The sequence below is a fragment of the Bufo gargarizans genome, chromosome 4 (genome assembly GCF_014858855.1).
Source record: "Bufo gargarizans isolate SCDJY-AF-19 chromosome 4, ASM1485885v1, whole genome shotgun sequence".
NCBI lineage: Eukaryota > Metazoa > Chordata > Amphibia > Anura > Bufonidae > Bufo > Bufo gargarizans.
In genome coordinates, this window is record NC_058083.1 from 421,807,384 (window position 1) to 421,820,678 (window position 13,295).

Sequence of the window (13,295 nt, forward strand, 5' to 3'; positions counted from 1 at the left end):
TCTCACATTCAAAATATGGGACAATGTTCTTTCTCAAGTTAGTTTTGGAGCAACGTGTATTTTAACAAGACTCTTTTTCAACCAATGTATTATTAACAATCACGTACATGTGCTCCACATCTGGATCAGTTTCAGTTTCCATCTGCAGTAGCTGGAAATGAACTCCTAACTGTGACCAAATAACATGAAAACAGATGTCCGTCCATATTTTTTTTTCCATATACACTCTACTTCTATATATTCATTTTATGTGGTTGCATTAAAATAAATCAATATCTATGTGGAATTTTTATCAGAAAAGGGGATAATATAAGACAAAATGCTAGTACACATCTTCCAGGGCCTGTTCTAAAGATAGGAGCAGCTCCCAGAGGTGGACCCGCATCTCTCTGACATTGATGGCATATACAAGCAACATGCTATCAAGATGTGAGATGTGACAATCCCTTTAAGGAGAAACTAAAGAGAAAACCAGAGTTTGGGTTCATGCATAAGGCCATCCTGTGTATATGGGCATGTATGATAGGCTTCCATTTTCTGCTATACAGACTTGTTTGGGGGCTGTATTTATGGAGATAGTCTCACCTAGAAAAAATGCTTAAAGGGGAGTCTGATGGAGCATGCCATGTTTTTTTTTTATATGGAAAATGTTTGCATGAAATCAGAGACTTGTGAAAGTATTGAAGAGGCTCTATGGCAGAGCTATTATATGGAAATTTAGAGGAGCCTTTATTGTTCACTCCAGCATTATACTGTGTAATGTATGCTCTGCCCACCTGTCCCGGTTGCACGGACTGGCATCCCGCTCCCCTCCTCTCAGCAGGTATGGCCACTGGGTCTCTTCCTCTGGCTATAGGGCACGTGAGCATTCCCGCTGGGTCTTAAAGGGCCGGTGTGTGCCCTAATTCACACCCTTCAATGGCTGGCCCCATTGAGTTACTTAAAGGAGTGTTCCCATCTTGGACATTGGGGGCATATCACTATACTTAGAACATAGCCTGCAAAGTGCAAGACGGAATAGGAAACACACCGCATAAGCGCGCCACTGCTGCATTCAATTCTATGGGGGCTTCAGCAGTCCCATACAAATTAATGGAGGGTGGCCACGCATGTGCTGTGTGCCCTCCGGCACTTTGCGTGCTCCGTTCTAAGTACAGGCATGGGTCCCAGAGGTAACCAATATGGGAATACCCTTTTCAGGCACCTTTCCCTGTGGACCTCTGCCAGACCCTCGTATTGAACCATAGCTGCCCGGTCTGACCTCGGACCATTTACTGAGGTGATCACTCTCTGCCTGCCTTGACCTTGGCCTGTCACTAACTATGATTTTACCTGACACAGAGCCAGAGCCCAGGAGGAAGCAGCCTTGTCATTCCTCTGTAGCAAAGTCCTGATCCCTGTATGGGGTTAAAGGGTTAAACTTTAGGAGTAGCTGAAAGCTAAATCTGTTTGTTGACATCTTAATATCTTACTACAAATACTAAAAGTCTATTAACCCCTTTGCGCACCTGGCGAGCAGTAAGTTCGCGCACTTAGGTGTACAATTACACCCAAACTTTTACCAGAGACTGTAACACTATAAAGTGTCACAGCCCCGAAGCCTCCATTCTCCCTGACAGAGGAGACATGGGAGCAGCTGGCAAGGGACCAATAAAAGCGGTCCCTTTTCAGCGATCGCTCTGATTGGTTAATCTGTGTAGACTAAACAATAAGCGCGTTAATCTGTTTTCCCGGCTCTGATCTCTACAGATCCTGTCCATGGCGATCAGAGCCTGCATAGAGGTATGATCTGTGCCCCCAAGTTCCCCCTTCTGTACCCCCATCTGTCTCCCCACTCTGTGCGGCATTTTTTTTTTATGACAGTGGCTTAGTTCCTGAGCCGCTGCCATAAGCAGAGAGTGTCAGCTGTAACATACAGCTGACACTCTGCTACAACAGATGCAATCGGTGCCACCTCTCTCTTCCATCGGGTAGTGAAAAACTGACAATAAAACATTGCAATAGGTCACTATTGCAATGCACTGTAAAGCCATCAGGCCCACTGGATCTTTAATATCCAAGTGGGACTTGATAAAAAAAAAAGTAAAAAAAAATTTGCAAAAATAAATTAAATTAATTAATAAAAATGTAAATAAAAAAAGAATAAATTGCCTTTTCCCATATCTGCTCATTGATTACCTTATCTACAAAAGGATCACATTACTTATCCCAAGTCGTAAACGCTGTAAAAAATAAAATAGAAAATGTATGATGGAATAGCTGTTTTTGTGATCGCCCACTTTCCAAAAAATTGGAATAAAAGGTAATCAAAAAGTCATATGTACCCCAAAATGATACCAATAAAAACTACAACCTATCCAGCAAAAAATAAGCCCTCACAGATATATTGATGAAAAATAAAAAAGTTATGGCAATGCAAAAAAATTAAAATATTTTTTAATAAAAAGTTATTTAATGATATTAAAGTGGTAAAACATGTAAAAAAAAAAACAATACAAATTTGATATCATCAAAACCATATTGACCCACAGATTACAATTATCATATCAAATATAATAATATAAAAAAATTTAAAATACAGACAGAATTGCAATTTTTGCACATTTCACATGCAAAAAAATGAAATTAAAAATGAGCAAAAAGTCATATGTATCCCAAACTAATACCAATAAAAACTACAGCCTGTCCCGCAAAAAAACAAGCCCTCACACAGTTACATTGGTGAAAAAATAAGAATGTTATGGCTGTTAGTATATGGTGATTCAAAATATCAAACTGAATTTATGCTGAAAAAGTAGTAAAACATAAAAAAAATTATATAAATTTGGTATCACCATAACTGTATCAACCCACATAATAAAATAATCATATCATATATACCTCATGAGGAACACCATAAAAAATAAAAAATAAAAACATTAAGAGAATTGCAATTTTTGCACACAAATCATATGTACTCCCAAAGGGTACCAATAACATTTTTAGCCTGCCCCACTAAAAAAAAATAAGGCCTCACACAGCTCCATAAAAAGAAAAAGTTATGTCCCTTAAAAGCAATTTCTCCATTAGGAAATGCAGATGCTGCACCTTTCCTTTTGAATCCTGCCATGAGCCCATATAGCAGTTTACGACCACATATGGGGTGTGCCGTATTCAGGAGAAAATGGGTAACAAATTGGGGGGTGCATTTTCTCCTGTTACCCCTTGTGAAAATGAAAAATGTGAGACTAAAGCAACATTTTCTTGTACAAATGTAATTTTTCATGTATTTCTGAAAATCTATGAAACGCTTGTTAAGTGCTTACTCTGCCCCTCAATAAATTCTTTGAGGTGTGTTGTTTCCAAAATGGGGTTATTTTTTGTTGGTTTTCTTTCTAGGGTATCTCAGGGTCCCTTCAGATGGGACACAGCTCCCTAAAACTAGTCCAGCAAAATTTGCCCTCTAAAAACCATATGGTGCTCCCTGCCTTCTGAGCACTGTTGTGTTCCCATGTAGTAATTTACAATGAGATCTGGGGGGTTTATGTAAACTGCAGAATCAGGGTAATATATTTTGAGGTTTGTTTTGTTGTTAACCCTTGATGAGTTCCAGGAAAAATGAATTAAAATGAAAAATCTGCACATAAAATGAAAATCTTAAATTTCACCTTCATTTTGCTTTAATTTCTAAGGAACACCTAAAGGATTAATAACATTTGTAAAAATCAGTTTTGAATAACTCGAGGAGTGCAGTTTCTAAAATGGGGTCATTTATGAGTGGTTTACATTATGTAAGGCCCTCAAAGTGACTTCAGAACTGAACTGGTCCTTAAAAAAGTCTAAGGACTGAAAAATTACTTCTAAAATTCTAAGCCCTCTAACATCCTAAAAAATAAAAACGTCACTTACAAAATGATGCTGACATAAAGTAGACATATAGTGAATGTTATTTAATAACTATTTTATGAGGTATCACTATCCGTCTTTTAAACATGTAGAAATTCAAATTTAGAAAATTGCAATTGAGAATCGACTCAAATTTACCATTAACACAAAGTAAAATGTGTCACGAAAAAACTATCTCAGAATTGCTTGGATACGTAAAAGCATTCCAAAGTTATTACCACACAGATTTGCATAATTATGCTTCGTCACGAAGGTGTAAAATGTCTTGGTTCTGAAGGGGTTAAAAATCTTGTTAAATGCAATATTATCTAGCAAGTACATAGCATTTTAATATATGTGTGATCCTGAAGAAAACTGGCAAATATTTCAGCAAATATAATAAATTGGACCTTTTTAAATCATCATCAACTATCCAGTGAAACCGTTGTGCTCTTTATGCTCAGGCCAAGTGTTAAACTCACAAAGAGTAAACACATGCCACTTTCAAGGTTACACAGTTAGTCAACCAGAGATATTTGTGAAAATGCAATTTAGTCTACAGGAGATGTACAGATTGATACATTCCTCAACATTGACATTTCAACACCAAGAATAAAAGGGCATGGAATTATGGAAAGCACAGGATCGATAGGCATGTTAATATGTAAATACACTGCTCAAAAAAATAAAGGGAACACAAAAATAACACATCCTAGATCTGAATTAATTAAATATTCTTCTGAAATACTTTGTTCTTTACATAGTTGAATGTGCTGACAACAAAATAACACAAAAATAAAAAAATGGAAATAAAAATTTTGAACCCATGGAGGTCTGGATTTGGAGTCACAATCAAAATTAAAGTGGAAAAACACTACAGGCTGATCCAACTTTGATGTAATGTCCTTAAAACAAGTCAAAATGAGGCTCAGTAGTGTGTGTGTGGCCTCCACGTGCCTGTATGACCTCCCTACAACGCCTGTGCATGCTCCTGATGAGGTGGCGGATGGTCTCATGAGGGATCTCCTCCCAGACCTGGACTAAAGCATCTGCCAACTCCTGGACAGTCTGTGGTGCAACGTGACGTTGGTGGATAGAGCGAGACATGATGTCCCAGATGTGCTCAATTGGATTTAGGTCTGGGGAACGGGCGGGCCAGTCCATAGCATCAATGCTTTCGTCTTGCAGGAACTGCTGACACACTCCAGCCACATGAGGTCTAGCATTGTCTTGCATTAGGAGGAACCCAGGGCCAACCGCACCAGCATATGGTCTCACAAGGGGTCTGAGGATCTCATCGCGGTACCTAATGGCAGTCAGTCTACCTCTGGCGAGCACATGGAGGGCTGTGCGGCCCTCCAAAGAAATGCCACCCCACACCATTACTGACCCAATGCCAAACTGCCATGTCATGCTGGAGGATGTTGCAGGCAGTAGAACGTTCTCCACAGCGTCTCCAGACTCTGTCACGTCTGTCATGTGCTCAGTGTGGACCTGCTTTCATCTGTGAAGAGCACAGGGCGCCAGTGGTGAATTTGCCAATCTCGGTGTTCTCTGGCAAATGCCAAACATCCTGCACGGTGTTGGGCTGTAAGCACAACCCCCACCTGTGGACGTCGAGCCCTCATATCACCCTCATGGAGTCTGTTTCTGACCGTTTGAGCAGACACATGCACATTTGTGGCCTGCTGGAGGTCATTTAGCAGGGCTCTGGCAGTGCTCCTCCTGTTCCTCCTTGCACAAAGGCGGAGGTAGCAGTCCTGATGCTGGGTTGTTGCCCTCCTACAGCCTCCTCCACATCTCCTGATGTACTGGCCTGTCTCCTGGTAGCGCCTACATGCTCTGGACACTACGCTGACACAGCTGACACAGCAAACCTTCTTGCCACAGCTCACATTGATGTGCCATCCAGGATAAGCTGCACTACCTGAGACACTTGTGTGGGTTCTAGACTCTGTCTCATGCTACCACTAGAGTGAAAGCACCGCCAGCATTCAAAAGTGACCAAAACATCAGACAGGAAGCATAGGAACTGAGAAGTGGTCTGTGGTCACCACCTGCAGAACCGCTCCTTTATTGGGGGTGTCTTGCTAATTGCCTATAATTTCCACCTGTTGGCTATCCCATTCGCACAACAGCATGTGAAATTGATTGTCACTGAGTGTTGCTTCCTAAGTGGACAGTTTGATTTCACAGAAGTGTGATTGACTCGGAGTTACATTGTGTTGTTTAAGTGTTCCCTTTATTTTTTTGAGCAGTGTAGTAAAAAAAATATGGAAACAAAATACTCAAAATATCTCAATTTATACAGTATTGCCACGTGAACAAATACACACACTAACACGCAATGCCATGCTTTTAATGAGGTTCTTAACCCCTTCCTCACACAGTTTTGTACTCCTTGCCTTCCTGAGATCTTTTTTTTATTGCGTTCACAACCGGTACTTGTCGTTGGTGATATGGTCTGAGTCCTGTTCCGATTGATTTCAGTTTCAATTTTGCAAAGGGAAATAGAAGATTCAGCAATCTTCAGCTTCCTTCCCAAGCGTGTGGCTCCGGCCGGTAGCATGCGCGCACAAGGCATGCGGCACAAGGAGAAGCCGCACTGCTGTTCACAGGAGAACGGACCTTCAGTGTGACATCACACTCTTGTACCTACAGATGCATCCTGAGCCCACACTTCCAACGCTTATCGGAATACTCGGATTCCTTCATCAGGGATAAGTGTGATGCTTACTACTTGAGGTTTTATAGGAATCCATCTCCATAGTAACCAGGCCTTTGGAATAGAAAACTAATATCATTCTGACATAAGCCTCCCATGATCGCTTTCCATCTCTCCTCTCTTATCTATATCAACATATGCTATCCCTCACTAAGTAGCATGTTTATTATAAGGTCAATAAGTATGAGTATCATTATACTATAACTGCACAAAACATTTTTATTGAATATCTTACATCATCAGAACAGGACCATATCACCAACTGCAAGTACCGGTTGTGTTTAATATATTCTTTGTATCAGGTTTCTCTGACTACTAGTTTCTTGTAACATATAGGGTATTGGCAGTTAACCCTTGTAATTGCAAAACATGCAGCGACACAACTAATACAGTTTGGACTTTGTGGCGGCAGAGCTGGTATTAATTAACCATTTATATTACGATTAGAATTTTTGTACATTTTAAAAAAAATATATTTGACTTTTTGTTACACAGATTTTAAGTCCCCTTAGGGGATTTTAACAAATGATTGCTAGATCTCTTGTCCCTTAGACTGCAATGAATTTCCATTGCAGCCCATGGGAGTTTCACTTTGTTCCTATGGAGCCCTGCCACCTGCAGTCCTTCATATGAACTACTGCTGTAGTAGTCTCAAAACCTTCATAAAGTCCAAGGCTACTACAGAGAACGAAGGACTCCCCGATCACCTTGAGAAAAGCTGTCTCAGATTCTGTGGTCACAAATGACCAAGGCATCTGAGGGTTTAAATGTCTGCGATCAGCGTTATTGCCAGTCACAAACATTAGTCTCAGTTGCCTGCTATGTGAAACAGCAGAAACATGGCAGCTATGGCTCTCACTCTGCTCTGGAGTGGGGGCCATCTTTAAATACCTGGCATCAGCTGTACATGTACGGCAGATGTTGGGAAAAGGTTGACAGTTGTCTGTGGAATGTTCTGCCATGCTGAATGCACTTGGACATATAAATCATTAAGATCCATTGCTGGCAGTTCCTTTTCCAATTGCAATCTCAGATGTGCTCAATGGGAGATAATTCCATAAATGCTGCAGGCAACAGTAGCACATTTAGGCCACCCAGGCTGCTCACACTAGCATGAGCAACATGCAGCCTGGCACTGTCTTGTTGAAAAATGTCTCCTTTGGAGAACTTTGGACACTTTGGAGAAATGGCTGTACAACTGGTTCCACAAACAAATCAATGTCATGTTAGCGTACCTGAAATAAAGACTAGAGGGCTCCAGCTATCGTACATTATGTCACCCCACACCATAATTCTAGAAGTAGGACTGCTGTGACATTCCTTTGTGAAGGCCTCTTCATGGCATTGCCCATGTGATCTCTGGCTGCCATTGCATCCAAGACAAAAGCAGGACTCATCTCTGAGGAGGATAGACTTCCACTCCGACCTCCATTCCCATCTTGCTGTGTACCATAATAGCCTTTGAAAGTGCTGGCATGAGGTCAATGGAACACCTGTAGCTGGATGTTTGGCTCATAGCCCAATGTCGAGTTGATGATTTGTTTAGACACTATTTGCCACCCTAGCCTTCAGATGTGATGCCAGATTTTATTTGTTGTACAGAATAAATCAATTCGCTTCATTCTTCTAATCAGGTAATTTGTCCGTACAGAGATTCTCCTCAGTGCACCTCATGTTGTCATTCTAGTTCATCTTTGTTCTCCCAACCACTGGGATATGCAGCGTTTAGAGATGAGAGTATCGAAGTTGATTAAGTGGAATTCGATCCGAATTTCAGGAAAAATTAGATTTGCACCGAATCAGAATTTCCTCACGCTTCGTGGTAACGAATCGTATTTTTTCGATGCTGCATGTGTGAGAACATGGAAAAAGGAACTCTGGGAAGGCGGGATCACCCATAATGCCATGCATGCAGCCAATCAGCAGCCAGCCAGCCCTGTGATGTCACAGCCCTATAAATAGCTTCAGCCATCTTGGATTCTCCCATTTTACAGCATACTTAATGCAGGGAGAGAGACGTCAGCAAGCACTTGGGACGGTGCTAGGAAAAACTTCATTGTGCTAAAAAAACGATTTACAAGTGCAGGGAAAGATTATTCAAGATGTAGGGAAAGGATAGGCAGGAATCATTCATCAGCATTTATGTTACACGGGGTTCAGTAGGGGAGGTTACAGCCTGGGTAATAGGAACAATCCTATTACACCTTGCTGCACTGACTGGGCACCCAAATTGCCATTACACAGCTCTGTAATTCCAGCAAACCATTCTTGTTATTGGGGTGTAAGTGCTGTTTGATACAGGGTTTATTACAAGGAAATATGTCTATGTCTTATTTGCCCTTGTGCAGTGTAGTTACATGTTCTAAAGCCCTTTTTGCTGTGTATTAGTGGCAAAAGAAAAATATATTTACCGTTCAGCGGTGCAGTTATATGTTCTAAAGCCCTTTTTGTCGTGCATTAGTGGCAAAAGAAAAATAAATTTGTTGTTCAGCGGTACAGTTATACGTTCTAAAGCCTTCTGTGGTGTGTATAAGTGGAAAAAAATAAGGGACAATTTCATATTCAGCGGTGAAGTTATATGTTCTAAAGCCCTTTTGTGAAGTGTGTAAGTGGAAAAAAGAAAAATTTGCCATTCAGCGGTGCAGTTATATGTTCTAAAGCCTTTTGTGTCATTTATAAGTGGAAAAAAATAATGGCCTATTTGCCATTCAGTGGTGCAGTTATATGTTTTAAAGCCCTTTTGTGGAGTGTGTAAGTGGAAAAAAGAAAAATGTATTTGCCATTCAGCGGTGCAGTTATATGTTCTAAAGCCTTGTGTGGAGTGTATAAGTGGAAAAAAGAACCTTATATTTGCCGTTCAGTTGTGCAGTTATATGTTCTAAAGCCCTTTGTGAAGTGTATAAGTGGGAAAAAATAAGGACCTACTTGCCATTCAGCTGTGCAGTTATAGGTTCAAAAGCTCTTTTTGTTGTGTATTAGTGGCAAAAGAAAAATATATTTGCTGTTCAGAGGTGCAGTTATATGTTCTAAAGCCCTTTTTGCATGAATTAGTGGCACAAAAAAGGTATTTGCCGTTGTGTGGTGAAGTGAGAACATATTTTTTGCCATTAGCAATACTGATGGATTACTGACCAAATGCTGACCGAGTGAAGGCGGTTATTGTTCTGATGAATCAGAGGAAGGGCAAAATAATCAGTGACGTCAAAACAAACTTACTGCTGACACCCTCTCCACTCTGTCGGGGGGGCTCTACTTGTATAAGGGTTTAATAGAGCAGGTTGTGTAGACATCTATGTGGAATCAGCTGACTACGGTGTAAAAGGAGTGCACTTCTTCTTGGTGCTAACCAGTTCATACTTGAGTTATTTGGTCAATTTTATCATCTGCATGTCATACTGACTCACAGTATTATCTCACTACCACAGCAGACTCCCTATGCCTATTACTGCAAGGCACAGTGTTCTACACCGCTATAAAGACTCTCTGCAGCCCGAAATAGCCTTTTTTAACACGATTCACTGCAAATAAATTTGGATCGAACCGATAAAAAAAAAAATGGACGAATCAAATTTTTAAAAAATTTGCTCATCTCTAGCAGCATTGAACAATGCTGACATCTAAGACTAGGAATGTAGTGATCTGCCAGAGTGATAAACCAAAGTCTCTCAGTTCAACTATTCTGTCCTCCTCAGTTTGCGACAAGTGGCAATCACCCCACATTACTTGATCCAATTTTTGTGGTTTCACGCGGCTAAAAAACATTGCTTTCAATCTAGCATCATATGTGTTCCAGATTCCACAGATTGGAGCTAGGTGCTTGAAAATGTGATCATATTAGCGACACCTGCTATTTCCCTGATTTGTATAATCTTACAGCTTGTCATTTTTGGTGTTGAAATTTCAGTGTTGAGGAGTGTATATAGTGTTGTAAAAAATATGCAGTATAACTGATATTTTATTCATTTAAATCTCTGCCTATTCTATGCTTAAATGTCCTGTGGGTGGTCCTACTTAGTTACAGCTATCTCTGTGTGCACACTGATATAGGGAAAACTAACAATAGGTCTGACTACTGGACTCCTAAGCATAAAAACACAAAAGGTTCAATTAATAATTGCAAGTTATACTAAACATTTCCGCAAAAATACCTATATCAATCTGCTCAGCACATACTGATCTGTAGCATGATGTTAGCATGTAGGTTGGGTAGCATTTTCATGGTGGCAGGTTCCCTATAACTAAGTTTCTAGTGTTTATTAGCAAAGAATAGCAAAAACACCAAAATTATAGGATAAGTGAGGATGGATTAAGACACAAATACCATGTGGGACTTCCTTTAAACTATTGCATCCTAAACCTGTTCTTAAAGGGGTTTATCCATCTGAGACAATAGGGCCATATCACAAGGATATGTCCCTATTGTCTAATAGGTGGGGGTCCCACCTCTGAGTCCCACATCTACACCAAGAACAGAAAGGGAAAGGTGGTGGCTGTAGGACCCCGGCTCTCCCCATAGTTGTGAATGGGAGCACGCCACGCTCGGCTATTTTTGGCAGCCCCATAGTAATTAATGGAGGACACCTCCACTGATAATGGAGCCCCAAAATTTGTGGAGGGTGCACTGCGCATGCACAGCCGCCCTCCATTCATTTCTATGGGGCTGCCGAAAATAGCGCTCGGCTATTTCAGTAGGGCCCATAGAAATAAATGGGAGCGGTGGCAGCACAAGCGATATTCCGCCATTGTCGTAGATGAGAATACCCCTTTAAGATCCCCCAACAGGCAATGCCTTGAGAAGCTCCATATACAAAAAATGCAAATGTTCTAATTATTTAGTGTAATTAATCATGTAATGTGTAATGTGCGACACTAAGTAAATTCTCAAGACATGGGGATAATTTATCATGCCCTGCACTCTAGAATACTGGCTTCAAAAAGTCACGAAATAAGGAAACTTTTTGTGACTTTCTTGGCTTATTTGAGCAACAAATTACAATTTTTTGCATTTTCAGGTGAATAGAATTTATCTTCAGTTGCAAAAAATTTCTACCAGAAAATCTGCCACATATGAAGACCCCCGGCAGTTGATTGCAGGATCAAACTACACAATGTTTGTTTGCAATTTCTAACCAAGCAAAAACATAGGTCTGCCTAGGAGCAGATTTTTAACACATTGAAACAATAGACAAAAAAAAACTTTGCATAGATGCATATAGCATTCAAAGTTCTTAGCAATGAGATAAGAGCTAAGTTGAGTCATATAGAAAAGACTGCTGAAATCCATGGAGGGATGTATCAAGCTTGTCTGGCAGTTTTCTGGCAAACAATAGTCGTAAATTTTGACCCAAATGTTGCTTTAGCCACAGAATTTTTGACATTTTACGCCACCCTCACTACTTTTGAAAACAGTGAGTGGGTCATGAGCAGGAGGGAGCAATCAGTGGGCAGAACCTCTGTTACCTGACTCATTTAACACTATGTGTGCCAGAAAACTGGTGCACATCATGACAGAAATCTATGGTCAATCCAAAAGAAATTTAGTTCTCCAAGCACTCGGTTAAAAACATAAAAATACACTTTTCATGGTTTAAATGGAGTGCTAGAGAACCACTTTTATTTTGGATTTACCACTATTGTATCTATTGTGCTAATTCAGGAGTCTCAAGCTTTGCGGTGAGCTGATCTTGTTTTCCTATTAATTGTATTGTTTGTCACCAGAAATCTCTGCCAGCTCTCTTGCTGGAGTAGATTTCTTTTTCTGGCATACAGACCTCATAATGATGCGCCAAAATCACTATGAATCCTGGCACATCATACACCAGCTTGATTATTTTTTTATGATGACTGGTGTCAGACATGCTTCACATTATACAACTATTTTACTCTTGAAATTTGTGCCATCTGTGATAGATTATAATTTATTGTTATTTTTTACAGTATAGTCTTGTTCATTTTATAGAGCCATATACTTAAAGGGTTATAGCACCTCGCTAGGATATGCCACCAATGTGAGACAGAACCAACATCTATCTCCACAATGGGCGCCCCAAAAGTAAAGAACAGTGCACAATGCATGTGCTCTCCTTTCACTTCTGTGAAAGTTCTGAAAATAGACAAGCACACACTATCTTGGCGATATGCCCCCAGTGTCTGAGATGTGAATACTGCTTTAAGATAAAAATAAATTGCCCCTGTTATTTAACAATTAAAGCAGCTATGATTTATTCATCTTCATGCCAAGTCCTTTGTGACTCCTTAATCACAATGAAGATTATGTCAATTATCAATATTTTGACTACTGCATTTTACTTTCCTGCACAATGTGCTTATTTAATCAATGTTCAGCAATGATTTGCATGCCATTCATGTCCTCTGTTAGATGTAATTAATTCCCCGTGTTTCTAATTGAGTTACATTTTGTTCCTCTACAACCTGATGTCCAACTGATAAAAAATTCCAGCCAACAGAGGAATGCATGAGAGCTATACAATTGGGTAACATTACAATGCTCAACAATAGAAAACAATTAGACATTTTCTTTTGTGATTTTAAAATGCACAGATTATACTTACCCCCACTGAAATATAATAGTAATGTATCATATAATATAAGAAAGTTGCTTGCAGCATTGTGATATATGATATTATTTTAAGGCTGTGAACACTGATGAAGCACCTATATTATTTTTCTAGTTTTGGAGATATTA

The 13,295-nt window shown here is 40.0% G+C and overlaps 1 protein-coding gene across 1 annotated transcript in view; it reads right to left on the reverse strand.

Annotated features, from left to right (window-relative positions):
- Window positions 1-13,295, reverse strand: part of FNDC1 (fibronectin type III domain containing 1) — a 188,311-nt gene that overhangs the window by 22,197 nt on the left and 152,819 nt on the right. The gene's annotated exons all lie outside the window — the stretch shown is intronic.